Raw genomic sequence first — 20,120 nt, 5'->3', positions numbered from 1 at the left:
AGTTAAAGGCAATCCATAAACTCCCGACTGCTACAAATAGATAATAGCTTAGATTATTTATTGGTTTTGCAAATCAACTTGTAGGCTTTTCATCAAAATTTAGCAAAGCAGCAAAACCATTAAAACATCTGATGAAATGAAATACCGTGTTGGTTGTTAAATTTATTTTTATATAATTTATTGAGTTACTTTATAATAACTAAATCTTTGACTATTATTTTTTTTAAATGGTTTAATTTATTATTACAGCTTTGTAGTCATGGGTGGAGGACAATTAATAATATACGAAGGTTAAGCCCCATAATTGAGGAGTGGTTACAATTTTACAGTTTTAGATAATAAAATTTGAACTATGTGTAATAATTATTATATTTCAATTCAGGAACACAATCATCTTATTCTTAAAGGGGTGGGGGAGTCATAGCCCCTCGTGAACCCTGTAGTTATGGCACTGGGTCTACATAAGTGGTTCTTAGTACTTTAAATATATTCAATCGTTCTATTTTATCAGTTTATCCGTTCTTTAACAAACGAATATTTTAATGGCGAATTTTATTGTAAAAATTATATATAAATTAATAAAAAACATTTATTCCTTTAAATAGCTCAATTTATACTGGAGGGGTTGAATAATTTCCTCTTGATAAGTATATTATTGATCTACATAATTTGAATAATCATCTGTTAGGTAAATCAGTTAATATATAATACTGAAAATATTTCAAAACCTTGTTCGAATCTGTTTTTTTAAGGATATATAAAGTCTTGGATATTTATAATAATATTAACGTCTGCATCCTTCAGTCTTAAATAATGTTCCATATAAGAAAATTAGGGCATTCCATAGTGTAACCATCATATACAGTTTGAATCAGTTGAGTAAATAATGAGTTATTTTGCAGAAAATCTTGCAATTTGTTGTGAAAAAGTCTATAAAAAGTAACATTATTTCAGTTTAAGAGCCATCCAGTGAATAAGACGAATATGTGTTTGGAGTACATCGTATGATTTTTTTTTTTTTTTTTTACAAATCTGGTTCCTAAAAAAAATACCATCAAAACATTTTTTAACTAAGCTATAACAATTTTATTTATATAATATGACTTATAGATTTTATGGATATGACTCATATCAGTTTTGTGTGTACGGTTCATATTATTAAAAAAAATATAAACATTATATTTATGTATATATGAATAAAGTAAGGACTGTCTGTCTGTATATACGACAACAATTTACAGGGTACATTATATACAGTGTTCTATAATGAATTAAAAGCCATACAACATTGTAGTAGTATTAATGTAATATTACAAGTGTGTCCATATAGCACCTAACATATACACAGGGTGCATCATTTATAGTGCTCCCTGGTGTAAAGCACATCATTATTTTTGATTAAAAAAATGACAATATAATTTTTTAATGAAATTAATGTATAACAGAGCGGTTTGATTTTTAACTCTTTCTGAATTTCAATTACGCATAGCCCTTTAAAGTTTGGGATTGGGCGAGAAAATAACCTATGCACAATTTTATTTTATTACTATGTCATCTTTAGGTACCACATCTAGTTCAAAGTTTGCAAGGAGCCAAAAGTTATTTATTTCAACAATGACAGCATTTATCATTATTTTGCATTAATCAATTATGATAGAAATTATTCTAACCTATAAACAAAATTAAGATATTTTTTTCTAAAGCTACCTCATGGGGCAAAAAGAGAGAATAACATAAGAAAATGCCGATTTGTCCTTTCTGAAAATGTAGAGAATAGATGCGCGCTATACACAGATCATCTTACTTTTTTAACTTTTTTGCTCCAAAGGACTATTTAAAAAAAAAAAAAACTTTAAAAGCATTTTTTATAGATATAAGCAATATCTATCAAAATTATTTTATGCAAAATAACTAAAAATGTGTTTTTAGTATCTATATTCACTAAGTAAAGAGTTTTTGCCTTTTATAAAAATTTGATCGAGATGTGCGACCTAAAATGACTTCGTAGGACAATTCAATTCTACATAGGTAATTTTTAAACTATATGACAAATTTTCCTCACTACTATTCATCAAAATTTGGAAATAGTTGAAAATCAAACCGCTCTAATGTATAAAAAGAGCACTGGTTGTTTTTTTTTCAATAAGTCTATTATTTATATCATAACCAAAGATGGAAATTATATATTTGTGAGCACCCTTAAGACATTAGTACTCATCAGTGATCCCAAGAAACTAATTTTTTCATTGATCAAACTCTTAATATTATTTTTTCATTCTTGGGGAAAGAACCCCTCTTATCAATTGATATAAGTACTGTTGTATTGAGTAGTTACGTGTGAGTGTGCTCAAGAAATCCGGAGAGTAAACAATGATCCTTTCTTGGGGAGTTATTTTCTATATTGTTAAAGAAAAATTTGTCCTTTGGCCGACATATAATTTTTTTGGACAATATCGTGTACTACGACTAGGAAATAATTCCTGTCATTTTGAATGAGGTTTAGCAACAAGTGTGTGTAGCTAAAGCTCAGCCAGGTAGCACTCTAGGGACTATGGTACCCCCTGGCTCATCACATCATATTTTAAAAACATTCTTAAGCTTTTATTGTTATTCTTTCATTCTTGTGGAGAGAACATCTATGTATTGAGTAACTACATATGTGTAGTCTTATGAGAACGACGAGTAACTTTTAACATTTCTAGAGGAGTTATCTTCCATATTATTAAAGTGCAAAGTTTGTCGATTTGAAGTTGTGTGAAGTGCAGTCAAAGTGTCTATCTGGACATGTTACAATCCCAAGTACTTCTTTGGATCCAGGAACAGTACTGGGAAGGGTCTAACTGCTTCCAGCAGGACAGATCACCTTTATATACTATAAAGTCTGTGCAAGAGTGGTGCCAAACTACTTTTGGAGCAAAGAAATGTGGCTCTCTTCTTCCCCATATCTCAATGTAATGGACTCCTCTATATAGTCTATTTCGGAGAAGGTGATTAGTGTGACTTCCTACCGCAGCGTCGATGACTTAAAGGGGGCTTGCGTGTCCACACGGTAAACATGCGGGAGGAGACTATCTGTTCCGTACAGCGTATAAAACAGTTCTGAAGCGTCTGAAAGCTATAGTTGACGCAAATGGGGGGTGGCCATGTGGAATGAACTGACCCTCAATAAAAATAAAAATAAATACGTTGATTATGTGGTGTATAAATATGTTTCGATGATTAATTATTTGTACATAAAATTTGTATTTGAAGTTGTCTTAAGACTTATGCGTCAACCTGTATATTAATATGAAAAATATTATTTCCCCTGCACTAATTTTATTTTAAATGTAGCTGTTTCTCCTCTTTAAGGCAGTAATTCATTTTCTCCCACAAAAAGTCCTATTAAGACAACTTATTTTAACAAGAGTCTTAATTCAAGTTACCCATATGTCTAGCTCCTCTATTCTCCTTGCGCTCTTACAAACAAAACCTTCTCTATACATGACTTAGCGAATATATTTCCTTAGTATTGAAGGATTGCAGTAATTGTATTTCAACTTTCCGGAGGCGGTGTCTCCAATTTTGAAGTAGGAAGAGAATGTACGATCTGCTGACAGACTTATACAGTGTACCCCTTCACAAATTACATAAATACTTCCTAAAAATAAACCTAATACTTGTACTTAAAATTTAAAATGAGTACTTGTAATTGACAAAAGTACATTGAAATGTAGTTGGCCTGACCTACTTAGAATATGTTCACAAATATATACCTATCCTGAAATAAAGCTCACTTGTTCATTTATTTAACTTCCTTCATTTTCAAAAATGTATCCAGGCAATAAACTTCAATTAAAGCAAAAAATAAAAACCAACATTTTATAATACGTTGATTATTAATGAATGACACAGCTATGTATGATATTGTCGACAACAAAGACTGTAATTTCCGAGGAGTTATCTTAATTTTCATTAGGATTTTTATTATTTTCTTGAAATAATTATGTTCATGTTGTTCTTATTATGTCTAAGAAGAACATTCTTCATAGACGTGCTATTAAGAGCTCCCTTTTGACATAAAGTAGACCTACCTGTCCTTTTTTGAGGGGATGAATAGTAATTATGTGCCTTATTCGTATTTTTTTTAATACGAAAAAAGTCGAGATTGTATACAAAAATTCTCATTCAGACACGTAAATTTATTTAGTCGGTATGTTAACATAAACATAATTATTTTTTGCTTCTATACAAATTTACATGAAATGTTTCTAAAGGGGTTATGAACGAAGCATAAAAAAAATTATACATTTTTTACGTCTGTCTGACTTGGAATTCTAGACACATGGAAGTATATTCACGCCGTCCCCCCACTAGAGTCAGGGCGGCGTTACCGCAAAACACACAAAATTTATGTGTATATCATTGCAATTTTTATTTTTTTTGTATATTTAATATTTTTATGTATGTATACATATAATGTGGATGAGTAAAGACCTTGAAAAAAAAATTACCCTGTACAGTGTGCGAGATAAAATCCTGGACATTTAAAAAAAAACAAAAACAACAAATAGATTAAACTTTTGCAAGAATAAAAATGAGTACACACTAAGGCTTTATCAGTAACTTCTTTATTGATATATCTTTTTCTATTTTTCATTTTCATTGGATTCTAGTATGCTAAAAAGTTGTGTATATATTTATTTCATATCTTATTTTTCAAAAATTGACACCTCAGCAGCTGTGTACATATTTACATGCTTCTTGATTGCAGAGGAGGCCATCTTGACGTAGTCTTCCTCCATGGTGGTCCACACATTGGAGACAGCAGGTTTCAGATCATCAATATTGTTGTGAAAGACCGATCAGGACTTATATCAAGTGAAGAAAGGTATAAAATAAACTAACTTCCAGGCTCATCACATTATATTTAATAAAATATAAAGCTTTTACTATTATTCTTGAGGATATAAAATTGAAGTGATGTCTAACTACGTGTGAATGGTTTCATGAAAAATGGAGATTAACATTGAGGATTTCTAAAAGAGTTATTTTTATGTCATTAAAGAGAGTTCGCATTTGTGTCATCACCTAAAAACTCGATAGAACACTACCAAAAAATCTTTATTATTTAATTATGAACTAATGAATTATCATTCTCGTATCATTCCCCATAATATTAATACTTACTCAAACCATTTTTTTTACAATAAAACTCAATAAAATAAAATTAAATGTTTATCATTTTTTTATTATTAGATTGGTTTTTGTTTTTATTTGAGTTTAATATATTAACAATGACGAAAAGTGAAAGTCAAAATGAGCAAGTAACAATACTGACTAAAACGACAAACCCGTTATTTATTCATTCAACTCAATGTATGTATCTAACATGTGTGGGCTTAGTGTATTCATAAGTACCCCCACCACTTTTATGATTATGGCTCTGTTGTCGATTTCTATTTCTGTTTAAAAGCCATTGTATTCGATTTCCAACCACTTTATTGTACAAGCGTTCGTCATTGATAATAATTGGATTCCTATAGGTATTTGTTCCTATTTGTTTCGTTCGAACATAGGGAGTATAATGTTTATAACCCTCTTGAAGAATATTTCCGTCTGCAATGAACTTCTGTTCACCATTCAGAATACGACCCTAAATCAAAAATCGTCATTTAAATTTATTATTAAATTAGGCTCTAGGACAATACGCCAAAAACAACTTTGCCGAAGGACAATTTTCCAGCACGGACAATTTCTTGAATGTACATTTCGCCGAAGGACCATTTGGCCGAAAAATTAAATTAATTAAAACATACAATTGTATATTTTAATTACAATTTAATATTAAAGTATGATTAATAGGTATTATTCATTGCCTAATATTATGCTTGCCTGTCAATAAATGAGTATTTTCCAATATTAATAATCCATCACGTCGGATGAGAATTAATTGATTACGGAGAAGTTATAAACACGTATTCCATTAGAATTGGTCTCCTGTTTTATTATTATACTACGGTAAAGATTCGAAAGACATTCGAACCACATATGTTGAATTTATATAATGATCATCAATGAATATAATTTATAAAAAAATATTTATCTGCGTAAGAAAACTCATTAATTGACGTATATGAACAATACCCATTAATCATACTATCATTTTAAATTTATTCAAAAGATATAAACGCATATATCAATAAATTTAATTTAATTTTTCGGTCAAATGTCCCCTATGGTACTTTGGTGAAATGTCCTTGCAGAAATTGTCCTTTGGTAAAATATATATTTGACAAATATAATTCGACAAAATTGTTTTTTGCTAAAAGTCTGCTATAAATGTATCTCACAAATCTCGAAGCTCCATATTTCATAAACCAAATCAATTCATAAAAGTTATGTCTTGGAATGAGATCCGGACGTGCTAGAACAAATACAGACTCGTAGTCTCCGTATCTAATTGCATTGCCTGGCCCACCGTACTCGCAGGGAGGAACTGGGAAGTATGGATTGGAATCAGATAGAACATTTGAGAATTCTGCCAATTTATTGATTATTATAAAGGGGGAACATCGAGGAACAGGGGCTGGAACGAGGTGAAGGATGGAGAGAAAGTAAAACAAACTCAATTGGTATAATTTTGTCATTTCGATTAATGCAGAGTCCGTTACTTTAGTATTGAAAAAAATTTATTCGATTTTTTCTGAAATTATAAAATAAATTTATTACTAAAATGTTTCAAAATAGAAAATATTTTGATATTTATATAAAGAGTACCACATATTTATTGTCGTTTTTTGAAGGTTTAAATGAAACGCTTATTAAGGAAAACTTATATCTGTGATTGGCAAAATTGATTTTTTATACTTTAAGCTTTCAATTATATATTACAATGGTAAATATTCAAACTACATTCTACAGTGTAGTGTTAATCTAAAAAACATTAAAAAGAGTGTTTTTCTACAATGGAACACTCATAAATTAACTTATCTGACATGTATAGCATATGAACAATACTTATTTATCCTAGTATCATCTATATTTTAAATATCATTTTTTCAACAAATGGAAAAATGGCCTTCGGCAATTAGTCCACTAACGGATTTGATCATAGTACAATTGGAAGATTGCTGACATCTTAAAAGTAAATATACAGACAGGCGGTATTAAAAACTTGGTTTGGTGTCATATGTACAGATCCTGAGGCAATTGTAGACAAAGACTCTTAAATATGAATAGGGAAAACAATGCAAGTCACCTCAGACTTACATTGTGTTGAAAATTGTTTTGAAAACTTTCAAAAATGTATCGAGGTAATAAACTTCAATTAAAGCAAAAAATAAAACCAAGATTTTAAAATACGTTGATTATTAATGAATAACACAGCTATGTATGATATTGTCGACAACAAAGACTGTAATTTCCGAGGAATTATCTTAATTTTCAGTAGGATTTTTATTATTTCCTTGCAATGATTATGTTTATGTTGTTCTTATTATGTCTAAGATGAATATTCTTCATGGACGTGCTATTAAGAGCTCCCTCTTGATATAAAGTAAACCTACCTGTCCTTTTTTGAGGAGATGAATAGTAATCATGTGCCTTATTCATATTTTTGTTTTGTTATAAAAGTCAAGGTTGTATACAAAAATGCTTAAAGTCAAGTGCTTAAATTTATTGAGTTGGTATGTACTTAGATATTTTTTGCTTCGATACATGAAATGTTGTTTCTAAAGGTCTAAGATCTAACAACGAATCATAAAAAATATTATTTATTTTTTTATTTCTGTCTGTCTTGTAATTCAAGAATTCAAGATACCCGGAAGTATATCGACGTCCATCCGTCCCCCCACCTTTTTTGCTTGAGTTGTCGTGACGTTATTTCACAAACACAAAAAATTACACTGCACACTTTGCGAGGTAAAATCGTGTACTTTTTGATAACGAACAAATTGAGTTAACTTCTGTAAGAATAAAAAGACTTTCAACATGGATACATGATTTTTTCTTTAATATATCTTTTTATTTTTCAAAATGATTTCTTTTGTCTGCTACCATGTCCTCTAACCTGTGTCTAAATGCGCTGTAGCATTTCTGGACGAATCCCTAGGACATGACCGCTCACTGCTGCTCGACAGAGACCATGAGGTCATCCAAATTTTGGTGAGGGGTAGCACAGGCTCTTTTATCGACTAAGCCCTAAATGATATAGCCGAGGAGGGAACAGTTTGTAGAGGAGGATATCCCAGCCGACCAGTATGCTGAAACCAATTCAATAATTTGTGGATTTTCCTTACTCGGTTGGCCTAGGTTCTTTTTGAGAGCAGTTGCCGATTTCGTTTTAGATAAGAGGCCTTGCCCTAATCCTTCACATACCTTTTCACAGTCTAATCACCAACATTAAGAGCATTCACATGCTGTCTAATCAACTTGGTATGCTGTCTAATCAACTTGACCTCTCAAGGCTTTGACCTGAAGCCATTATGCTTTTAATCTTGTAAACAATACTCTAGGAGCACCCTACTACCTCTATGATCTCCTCAACACTTGCTTCGGCGTGGAGTCAATCAGATACCCTTTGCCTTTTCGACTCTATACTGACAACTCTAAATTAAAAAAATAAATTTTTTTACATTGTTTATGGACTGGAATAGTCCCCCTACTTTTATTAATGCAACTTAGTATCCAGATTGATAAAAAGCCAAGTCTGCAATTTTACTTTGCACACAGAACATATTTTTTTGTCAGTTGCAGATGTTTCTGCTTTTTTTTACATTTACATGGAATTCAGAAAAAGGCCATAAAGTTTTTTTTATTTTTAAGATTCAAAGCTTTTTTTAAGTGTTTGCTGTTCAAGATAGCGATACATTACGTGAATATATTTCAAAAGATAGGATTGCGTGATACAAATTTTCTTTTATAACCTTTATATTCTTACGTTGTTTTGTTCATAGTTTTTCATTTAGGTAGACTTTAAGTTGATAATTTGTTGACAATAAACACATTCAACGATATGCTTAGTAAGAAATGAGTTTTTTTTTGTATAAAAAAAGTTGTTGAAATTAAAATATGTATTAAAAAAATGTAAGAAAGACCAATTTTTGCTGACATTCTTACAATTACATATAAGAAAAATATAAAATAATATATTCAGCCCCTATTTTACTCTTTTTATTACTAATAACATAAAATAATAATTGACACAAAATGGGGGGGGGGGAGGAATCCCCTCCTTATTCGAGATATCTAGAGATCCAAGTATAGACACAAAAATACTAAATTTATTGTGCAGATTTTTGCAAAACGTCCAAATTATTGAGGCACTACATCTGCAAATTTAGTATTTACTTTTACTTTATCTACACTCATAACGGATCATTAAAACATTATTTGATAAAAAATTAACATCACTTTGTTATTATGTTCTTTTCTGAACTTCTAGATGTTTCACTAAAGAAATGATATTCCCGGATTTTAATAAAAAATTACTAAAATCCTCCATGTTACTTTTTTGAACATGGGTTAGTTATTCGTAAGATTATGTTATTTAGTCTAATTTTTTAAAATTTTCAACTCTAATTCGATATTTTTTAAGTCATACACCGATTTTTCTCCGGAGACAGTAGCAAAAGTTTGGCAAAACGCATTCAAATGCAATTTTTAAACTTGTATTACATTTAAACAATATATATGTAGGAATATTGCGTTGAAATTTTGGTATTCTAGCTCAAATTATATTGGAGAAACTTTCCTCCCTACCCTACAATTTGATTTGTACTTTTTTGTTTTATTTAAACCTTTTATTTAAGTTGATGAATACTCTAAATTTTCATTTTGTATTGCACACTTTATCATTTAATAGTAGATATATGTAATTTGAATATTCAATTAAGTCGATTGAAAAGAAAATGATTCATTTGGAAGTAAAATGGAAATAGTTATTGTCAAAATTGAATTTTCAGGTATTTGAAATTCAATTATTTAAGTGTATACAAGGGTGGTTTGAAGAGTTTCCAATCTAAAACTTAAAATATATTTTTTAAATTTTTGATTTTATCTTTTCAACATAGTCTCCTTACAGCTCTACAGACTTCTTTTAGCGATGCTCCCATCTGTATCACCCCTCCAAATAGTACTAGAAATTTTTCTCTGGAAAATAATTGTTCTTTATTTCACGAAAATCTTTGTAGTTAACTGTTTGGACTGTATTTTTGTTTCGGGCGTATAATGGCGTATCCAAGTATCATTTATAGTAATTAATCACCCTTAAAGCTCAGATTTATTGTCCCTAAAGGGCACCAACAGAATATACTTGATTTTGACCATTTTGACAATAACACTCACATCATCTCACTCAAACGACTGTTTCATACAAATGCTAAACATTTTGTTTAGTAACTGTTTACAGATGCTAGATAGATGTCACTAGCTTTTATTAACAAGTGCTACCATCTTCACATATGGGTCGGAAACTTTTTAGACCACACTACTATATAAATATTTTAACTTAAAGCATAATTAAATATAGAAATATATCATATACTTATGAAGTATAAGAATATATTTCATGTTGTAGATATTGATCAAAAACAAACATAAAAAGAATTAAGCATTATATTTGCAAATATCGTACCCTCCCTCTATCTGGCTAGATTTTTTATCCAGTCTCAATTTCTTCTGTCGGAAGGAAAAGGAAAAATTTGAAGAAAAATAAAGTATAAAGTAGCCACCCTTCAATATTTTTCTTGTTTCGTTTTCATGCAATGTCCCATTTTTGATGTCGTCCATTTTGGGAGATTAAACACCCAATTTAATCAGAATGAACACTTTTTTTCATTTATATTAAGAAAAATAGTCCACTATTAGATGTCATTAGTGTCCAACAAATAGAAAGACTTAAATCTTACAGCTAAAAAAAGGTTTATCGTTCCCTTGCATTTTTAATAGCATATATGCCCCTAAAATATATTACAAAATACGTTATTCTTAGTGTTGGGTTTCTATCTAAAAATCCTATACCGGTCTGAGATTTTTATATGTTTTGTGGGACCAAACTAATTTGGTCCAAAAAAAAAAGATCGTTCTGGACTGGTCTCACAGAAAATTTGGTGTATACCGGTCTGAAGGAAAAAATTGGTGTAGATCGGTCCAAAGGAAAAATTCGGTCCAGTCGGTCTAAAAAATATCGGTCTAGACCGATTTTACAGATAAATTGTTTATAATTTTGCAATATTGGACAAGGAGGTCTCAGATCATACTAAGTTTAAACATCTATAGCTAGTATGAATTTTATTCCCGTTGTCACTCGTAGAATACGGAATTCGGAATTCGATCATCTCTTAACATGGATAAGCAAGTTAGAAGTATCTTCCTTCGATTCCCTCTATCTTACTTTGGACTGAACTCTTGGAGAACATAGAAGTCCACTTCTTCCCGTCTTAATAAAGTATGAATGATGTAAGGATTAGCAATTCTCAAATTAAGAGCATTTCTAAATTTTAAATTGTCATATATTTTATATGTATGGTTATAATTTCATATTGTAATAATACATAATTAACATGACTTTATTTCATAATTCACATCCAGAGCCTTTTATCTGAATCTGAAAGTGAACGGATCTTTTTATAGTTTCAATCCTTGAATATATTCATTGTTATATATGGATGTATAGATTCCCAGTCACATCCAATGAAAGGTTCGACTTTATTCTCTTATGAGGCATAAAATGTTTGGTTTTTTGTGACCTTTGACCTTTTATATGAGCTTAAAATTGTACTTTAGCTATAAATTTTATAGAACTATTGCTTTAAACATAAAAAAGCTTTAATAAACATGTGACTATTGAGTTTCTTCTTATTACATTTAGAAATAGATTAAAAAATATGCATTCATGTACATATACAATGCGTACTTTTTTGCTACACTTTTGATAAAATATGAATAAGCAAAATTATAATATACAATACAGTATCAAATAAAATACTTTGTAGGAGTTTAACATTATGGAATCAAATTGGAGAAACAATACGAAAAAGTTGGTTTGATAGACTTATTTGACTAATTAGCAAATGATTTAAGGCCTTTTTTGTGAAAGGTTGCATGATACAAAAAGGGTAATGACTTGTGAAGTAGACTCTCCTAACGGCCGAGCGTTACCTCAACAACACAAAAATAAATAGTGGATTGCATCAATGTTTCTGCTTCTTTCCCCTTTCTCAGCTGTTTTGAACGTTGATTCATTATAATCAGTTATTTTTAAGTAGTGAATAACTCTCAATAAGTATTAAATAATAATTCAAACGTTAGGAAAAATTGACTAACTTCAAACAAACTGATTTTGGCTCATTTTTTCTGTTTCTTTTAGGAGGAAAAGTTGTGAGATACAACAAGGGTAACACGTGTCCTATTATGACAGAGGCGTCTGATTGCTCAAGCAACGCAATAAGTGACTTGTAGATTTATATTTGGTCCCGGAGGGCAGATTTATAACAAAAAAGATGGAAATCAGATAATTTTTCATATGTTTATTTAATAAAACCAGGAAATGATCATTATGCAAAATTCATTAAATATAAATATTTGTAAGTTTTTTAAAATAATTGTAAGAGTTTCGTAAAATATTAAAAAAATGTTTCTTGACCGTAAAGGTATATCCATTTTGTCTAGTATAATATTTGATTATTTATTACCAAAAAGTTACAAAGAGCTTATTGACGATTATTGATAAACATTGATTATGTTGTTGCACAAGTTTTTTTTTCTCACGGAAGATATTTCTATAATTATATAATTACGATAATTTTTGTGGTTATCCGTCTCATTAAAAAAAATTTCGAGACAAAGGCTATGGATTAATTTTTAATGACGTTATGTCTGCTTCGAAATTGCGTATTAATGTCATATGAAGTTTAATTATGTTGCATAAATCTAACGAGTCTTGCAAATAAATTTGGATCAATGCTAAGGCCACTGAGATCCATAATGAATGGTTCTGGAGAATACTTTATTTAACAAACGATGAAGATGAGACAATTTTGAATATTTTCTTGGTTAAATCATTATTTGACAGTCATATACATGGCCCAAATTTATTTGCACGGGTCTGCATATATTGCAACTCAAAAAATGGATCCACCTTTTGAAAACAAAGTAAATTGTGGTCTATGGTCTGAATCGAAATATTGGTGTTTATTTAAGACTGAGCAGGGAAAAAATATCGGTCTCAGGCCGAGTCTTAACATTAATAACTGCTTATAAATTGTATTGAATTTACTCTTTGACTTGTCCTTTTATTGAAAAATACAATTTGGACATGAAATAAAATAATAAAAATTATGTCCTATCGATATTTATCTATTGGTATAAAAAAAAACATTATAGGATAAAGTTTTAGTAAAACCAAAGATAGGGACTTGAGTCCATATTTAGAAAACTGGCAACTCAAACTTGAATAAATTATGAAAGACTTGCGACTGAACTAGGAAGTGAACGGTAAAACTGGCCCTTTGACTTGTAATCGAAAATCATTTCATTTTTTTACAGTATATTAAATAGTTTTTAAAGTATATTACATTTTCTGAAAACTTAAACATCATTCTTTCAAAATATTCAAAGACTTGGACCTGTGTTTAGTGTTGGATTGGTCTAAAAATACTATAAAGACTGCAATATGGTCAAGATCTCAAATAACATGGGTACTATATACACTATTTGAGCTTTTGGGCATAACCCCTTTCTTAGAGACAAGATACCTTAAGCTTAAAGTAGGAGGTGTGTGGCTAGAATATGTGATACTCAAGTATTTTACGATTTAGCTATCCTCAATTATTTTCCTTGTTTTTATATTCTTCAATCCTTGCTGAGAGTGGAGAAAATTAAAAAAGTCGTTAGGACCATAGGACTGAAGAACCGACTAATCGGTTCTTAGAATCGATGAATAATAAAAAAAAAAAGATTGTACTGATAAAGAATGCGGAAGACGGACCAGGAATTCCGTTTTAGGATTACTTCTAAGCAAGACTTGATAATTGGTTTGGAGTTGCAATATTTGGACTCTGATATAAAAATCATGAGTCCGTAACTAAAATGTTATTCCATCACGAAAATACTGATAAAAAAGTATTAAAAAACCCCTAGATTTTTGTTTATAGAATACAATTTTTTTGAGGGTCCCACTAAAGAGCCTCAAGTTGCCAAATTCTACCTTATTTTGACGTGAGATCATTAAATCATTTTTTTTTTCATATAAAGACATTTACATATTAATTGAATTCCCAATTAAGAATCTCAGCATTTCTTTTGACAACAAGTATTGCCTAATTTAATATTCAAATAGTGTCAAATAAGTGTTTGACCATCACTTCGTTACATTTATTGTATCGTGCAACAAGCCGACAAGAAAATTCTGTGTTATTGAGGGTTCATCCTGTGATTGTAATCGGATTTATATTCAATAAACGTATGTATAAAATTAATGATTACCTAAACAAGAGCATTAAAGGCTTTGCCTTTAATCAATCAATGAATGGTATTTTTTTGATTTTCTTTGAAATATCCCATACTAAGAGATCATAAACCCTTTTTTGAACTATTTTCGTATTTTTATGACTTGATCACGTCTATGTACAAGAAAAAATCATTACACAGCATCATGACTTGTTGTTCCTTACTTATCGTCTCGAAGGAAACTTCAAGGGCGAATAAAACTTATTTCTATATTTATGAAATTATTTACGAGCAAGGTTAATTTTAAGTAATTGAATACAATATAGAACGCTTTTCAGACGTATTTTATAATGATCGTAAATAAAAACAAGATTCCTTTAATGTTTGAAATTGGATTAATAATATTTGTTTCAAATAAAAATAATTTCAATAAATATATGACTTGCGAAAGTGATTCAAAAATGCTTTACGAGATTCTTTTTTGATTCGAAATATAGTATTATAATTGCATGAAATAAATACATAACTTTTAGCATTGTCATATTACTATAAAATTATCACTGAATATAATAACATTTTAATTTTTTTAAGTTGAATTATAAAAATGGATTTGTTTTATTGTAAGAAAATAGGCGGCTTTGAATTTGTGTGACACATAACAATATTGGTTTCGAAATTGATATTAGCTTTTAGGCTAATTTCGACCGCTAAAAGTTATTTGTTTCGAAATTGATCTTAGCTTTTAGGCTAATTTCGACCGCTAAAAGTATTGATGAAACCTTTGAATGTCTTCATTATTATAATGACGCCTAAAATTACTATTACTTTTTTTTAATTTAACCAGGTTTGAGCATCGAAACATGGACTGTTTGTTTTCTTTTGCACATAAACGGGGGGGGGGGATGTCTTTGGGTGTGTTCTGCAATTTTTTAGTGTTAAAAAATATAACAGAAAAATCAATTTAGTAAGAAATTGATTGAAATATTTAGAAAGATAATTTATTTTCCTAAAATAGTTATTTCTGACAAAATACTACATTTAGAATGGAACGTGCACTGTAAAAATTATTCTCTTAAACTCAATTTGGGTAAGTTTGCGTCTCGGTAATTCATAGAAAAGGAAACATACTCTATGAGCAATTATAATACTATAATATTTACTTATACTTAATCAGTGTAACTCTATCTGACCAATTAAAGGAACATTAAAAAAAATAAAAGAATTTTCGCATAATTTGTTTTTTTTTCTTTCCATTTTGTTCAATAATATAAATCAACCATTTTATATGTCAAAAACAAATTAGGACTGCAAATGCTCTGAAAATACATACCAACATAACAAAAATAAATAAGTTAGAGAATCAAATGAAAATTGAATTCAAGGTTTGAAAATAACAGTTTCTTTTTGATCAGACCTCAATTGTAGAAAAAAAAGTAGGGTTTTGACATTTTCTTCAATTTTGATTAAGATTATTATTATGTTGACGTATCACATATGTACTTTTTCATATATATTAGTATAGGAAATATAAATTGGTGGAATTAGTGAGCATTTTATATTTGAATAAATAAAGGCAGTCGATCATCATTAAATATGTTTAAGGATGTGTTGTGTTGTATTTATTGGAGGGTATATAAAAAAAAGGATAAACGAATAGTTTACAAGGATATTTTAAGATTATAATGAATCAAAATATATTCATTCATAACAAATTATAATGGAGTGTTTTTGAATGTAATTAACCTTTGCATGTACTGTAAACACGTGGAGAGGATTTACTAACGTCATACTTGAAGAAGATACCATCCAGGAGAATAAAAGTAAGACACTTAAGATCCGTATTAAAAGTGGCTTGATACCAATCATAAACACTGATATTTGAATAGGTCATGAGTGATATTTATTAAAGATCTACTCAGGGGTGGGTTGGATGGACTGTAGCCCCCTCCAAAAAAAAGGAATTTTCCTTTATACGAATTAATTTAATGTGTCAAACTTTGTCATAGAATTTAATATTTGAATATTACTTTAATTTTTTATAAATTTTTCAACATATTAAACTTTCTATGAATTTTGAAATTTTTCTGCAAAAGTTTTAATATTTGAAATTTAATTTTTTTTTGTAAACAGAAGTAGATTTTTGAAAATAATTTCAAAAAATTTATTTTTTAGAGAATAGATATGGAATTTTGAAATTTTTTCCAACAAATTATAATTTTTGAACTTTTTCCCAAAAAAATTTATTTATTGATTTTTTTCACCAAAAAACAAATATATAGATATATACATTGGCAAGAAAATGTTTAGAAAGAAATAGTTTTTCGTCATTTCGTCAATGCTTATGACTTTATCAATATTTTTTTTTTTTTAATTATTTGAAAAAAATCATAAAATAAAATTTCTCAGCTGGTTGGGTCAGTCTTAATTTTATTTGTGATGTTTTGCTCTGACAAGTATGAGAGATTTGTAGTTAATTCCTTCAGAATGGTTACAATTCTATCCTGAAGACGCAAGCTATTCCTTCTGGACAGAGATTAATTGGAAGGAAGTATGTTTTTCAAAAGAAAACGGCCTAGATCCAAGCTCAGGAGAACCTCTTTAAAAAAAAAAAAAAAAAAAAGATGCCCCTCACATCTTATCTATTATGCAACGGCTAGCTCTATTTCCTGATTTGAACCCAATAGAGCTATTGTTAGAACACTATACAATATTTTCGGCTAAAGTGCCAAAAATGGTAAAAGTCTGTAAAGCAGTTATAGTGGCAAAGGGAAGATTTTTTGATGAAGCTTAAATTTAACCAAAAATGAATTTTCGCAAATAAATGATGAAGCTCATATTTAACCTTAATTTTTTTATTTTAATAGCCTAATTGCTGTGTTACCTGATGATAAGGTCATAGGGAGCTTTTCCAAAGTTTTTCTTGTCAGTGTGTACATATTTAATCCTGCAGACGATCAGTTAACTTATTTTAGTTTGTAAAAATGGCTTTAAGGTGGGTGTGGCTTCCTTCAAAATATAGCAGATTAAAGAATGATAATAGCTAATAGGGGTGAGAGCTTTCATTATTTAATTGTAGCTTGACAACATCCCTTTGAACATTCATTTACCAATCATCCTCCCCCCAAAAAAAAAATACTTTTTGAAAAGTTGCTGAAAGAGGCTCCTATGATCCTTGACTGGACTTAAAATACGGAGATAGGAATAAACTGTGAATGAGATATTAAAGGAATCTAAGGAATTAATTTATTACAACACCAAATGCAATCTATTCCTTGATACTTGATCTATACTCCAATCTATACTTGAACAAAACGCCATTTTCGGGGTGCATATTTGGTATTTTTACAATATAAAATGAGGAACTTTCACACAAATCTTGATGAAACTCCATCAAATGGCTTTATAAATAAAAAAAAGATTAAACACGAGCATTGAGTCCTACTGAATGTCAAGGTTACACACTGATATTTGAATTGTATTAAAGTAATATCTACTTAAAATCCCTACAACTGGCTCGATTTTTATTCATAATTGAAGTAAATGGCATTTTGGGGGCTAACATTTGGCCTTGATGTGGGACTTCTTATACATGCTGGCCACTGCATCGAGAATGGAAGCCTGCAAGGAGTCAAACGTGTTATACACACATTTATTGGACTCTTTCTTTCCAAAATTAAATATCTTGACAGAAACAAAGTAGTCTTTGAGATTCAGAGCCGGCAAGCAAAAAGGCACCATGCCAATACATTTCAATCGTTTTTTCTATTAATTTTTTATAAGTTATTAGCTAAAAACGATTATAATTCTTCCTTGAAAGTGTTCCTAACGCATCATAATCCGTGAAAGCCTTGGCAATATGGTAAATGGTTTGGTCAGCTTCGTAAACTCTATAATCACCTTGAGCGTGCGCCCAGAACGGAGGTACACGATAATTGCCGCGGTGTGTTCAAATTTGGAGGACATCTTAAGGATTTTGTATTTAATCTTATACAGTTTTATGAATGAAATTTTTATGAGCACACTTTCATAAGTAAAGATGTGCTGTTAACAAGGTATTGATTGAGATCTAAATTTGTTCCGGATTTAAAATCTACACCCCGGTTCTTGGCCATTTCATTATTTATTTGAATAAACTTTGGCTATCATATACTTATATGTAGCTACCCTTTTAATAAAATATTAATTAGGAGCATTATAATACAGTTCCATATACAAATAATGTTCCATGTAGGATTTTGATATTAAAATAAAATATTTGCATATATAGAGGAATGTAGGATTTTAATATAAGTATTATATTTATACTAGGACCCTACCGTATTTTATATTTTAGTATGCACATACTAAGAGAAACTCACCAATCCTCTTCCTAATATCCTTTTTTTCGTTTTTTGGATTTTTTTGGTGCATTTTCGAATCTAGAAATCATACCTTAAAAGAAACTTTGAGACTCGGGGAATCGGTCTTTTTTTATGAAAAAAATCAACTTATTTAAAAAACAAACAAACTTGGCCTCTGTAGCTTGGAAATGTGGTCTGATCAAAATGAAATATAGTCTTAGGCGCGTCACTCAGAATTCTAAACAACTTTTATGTTATGTCTAAAGCCTGTATCTGTCTCCCTTTGTGAAATAAATACCCTGGTCATGCCTTTTTATTAGCGGGCATACAAACTTACATCAACTTTAAAATTATATTATAGTAGATAAATATAATTCATTTTAAAAATGGGGGATCAATAATGTGACAATGATGTTAAGCTGATGGATGAAATAAATAGCAGTTGGTACAAGTGACTTATTTGGCTAACTATCAAATGATTTCGAGCCTTTTTTTTAGATATATATTTTCAGAAGAAAGTTTGTGACGTGATTTAATATAATATAAATAAATAGATAGAAATTTCAAGTAAATTCTTACCACACAGAGTTAATTTATGTTCGCTATGTGACACACTGTACTTTTTTGTTGTGAAACATAAATGTTTTTACTTCAAGGAACTTCAAAACTATCCACTCCTTTATTCTATTTCCATATTTGATCTGTTCCTATGTTTCAAGCTTTACACAGATATATCTTATGTGTTTTTTTTTTGTGGTTTTCAAAATTAAAAACTAAACCCGAAACGCACACTTGAAGGCGTGCATTTTTGCGTAGAGGCATTACTATAAAAATATTGTATTTATATATATATATATATATAAATAGATTTAACCTTGTCCTGAAAGACTTATATTAGAGGATGAGCTTATGTCTTTAAAGATGTAAGAAGGTTTAAATAAAACACCAAATATATGTACATTAAATTTTTTATTAAAAAGAATATTGAAAAAATTTCTTTGAATTATGGAAATTGAAGGCCTTTGAAAATTAAATGTATGGTAACACTTTATTTCTAAGGGTGAAGAATAATCATTTAATAATAGATATATATATATAACATAGTCATAAATGATATTTAAGATTATTTACAAATAGACATATCATAGGATGTCAATAATAACTATATGAAAAAAATCATTGATTGGATTTGATTATCCAATTCCTCGATATTTTGTTTTCTACATTGATATTCAAAGTTATAGAACAAACAATGAACTGAATTGGACAGCAAAACATTGACTCTCCAGCCTCCTAGCTTAGATGACCTTTGTCAGAAGGTGTCGTGGGGTCCTCGTGTATGAAAAAAAT

At 29.6% G+C, this 20,120-nt stretch overlaps 1 long non-coding RNA gene across 1 annotated transcript; it reads right to left on the bottom strand.

The window, feature by feature from the left end:
* Positions 1-5,214: 5,214 nt before the first annotated feature.
* LOC121132489 (uncharacterized) lies at positions 5,215-19,514 on the bottom strand. The gene is made up of 3 exons (XR_011778926.1): positions 19,350-19,514; positions 6,333-6,685; positions 5,215-5,635 (listed from the first exon to the last, which is right to left on the bottom strand). It is a non-coding gene; the product is annotated as an uncharacterized lncRNA (long non-coding RNA).
* Between the last annotated feature and the right edge of the window lie 606 nt (positions 19,515-20,120).

Source organism: Lepeophtheirus salmonis, chromosome 2 (genome assembly GCF_016086655.4).
Source record: "Lepeophtheirus salmonis chromosome 2, UVic_Lsal_1.4, whole genome shotgun sequence".
In the NCBI taxonomy this organism is placed as follows: domain Eukaryota; kingdom Metazoa; phylum Arthropoda; class Copepoda; order Siphonostomatoida; family Caligidae; genus Lepeophtheirus; species Lepeophtheirus salmonis.
The sequence above is the reverse complement of the archived record's forward strand: the minus strand, read 5'-3'. Positions and strand labels throughout refer to the sequence as shown.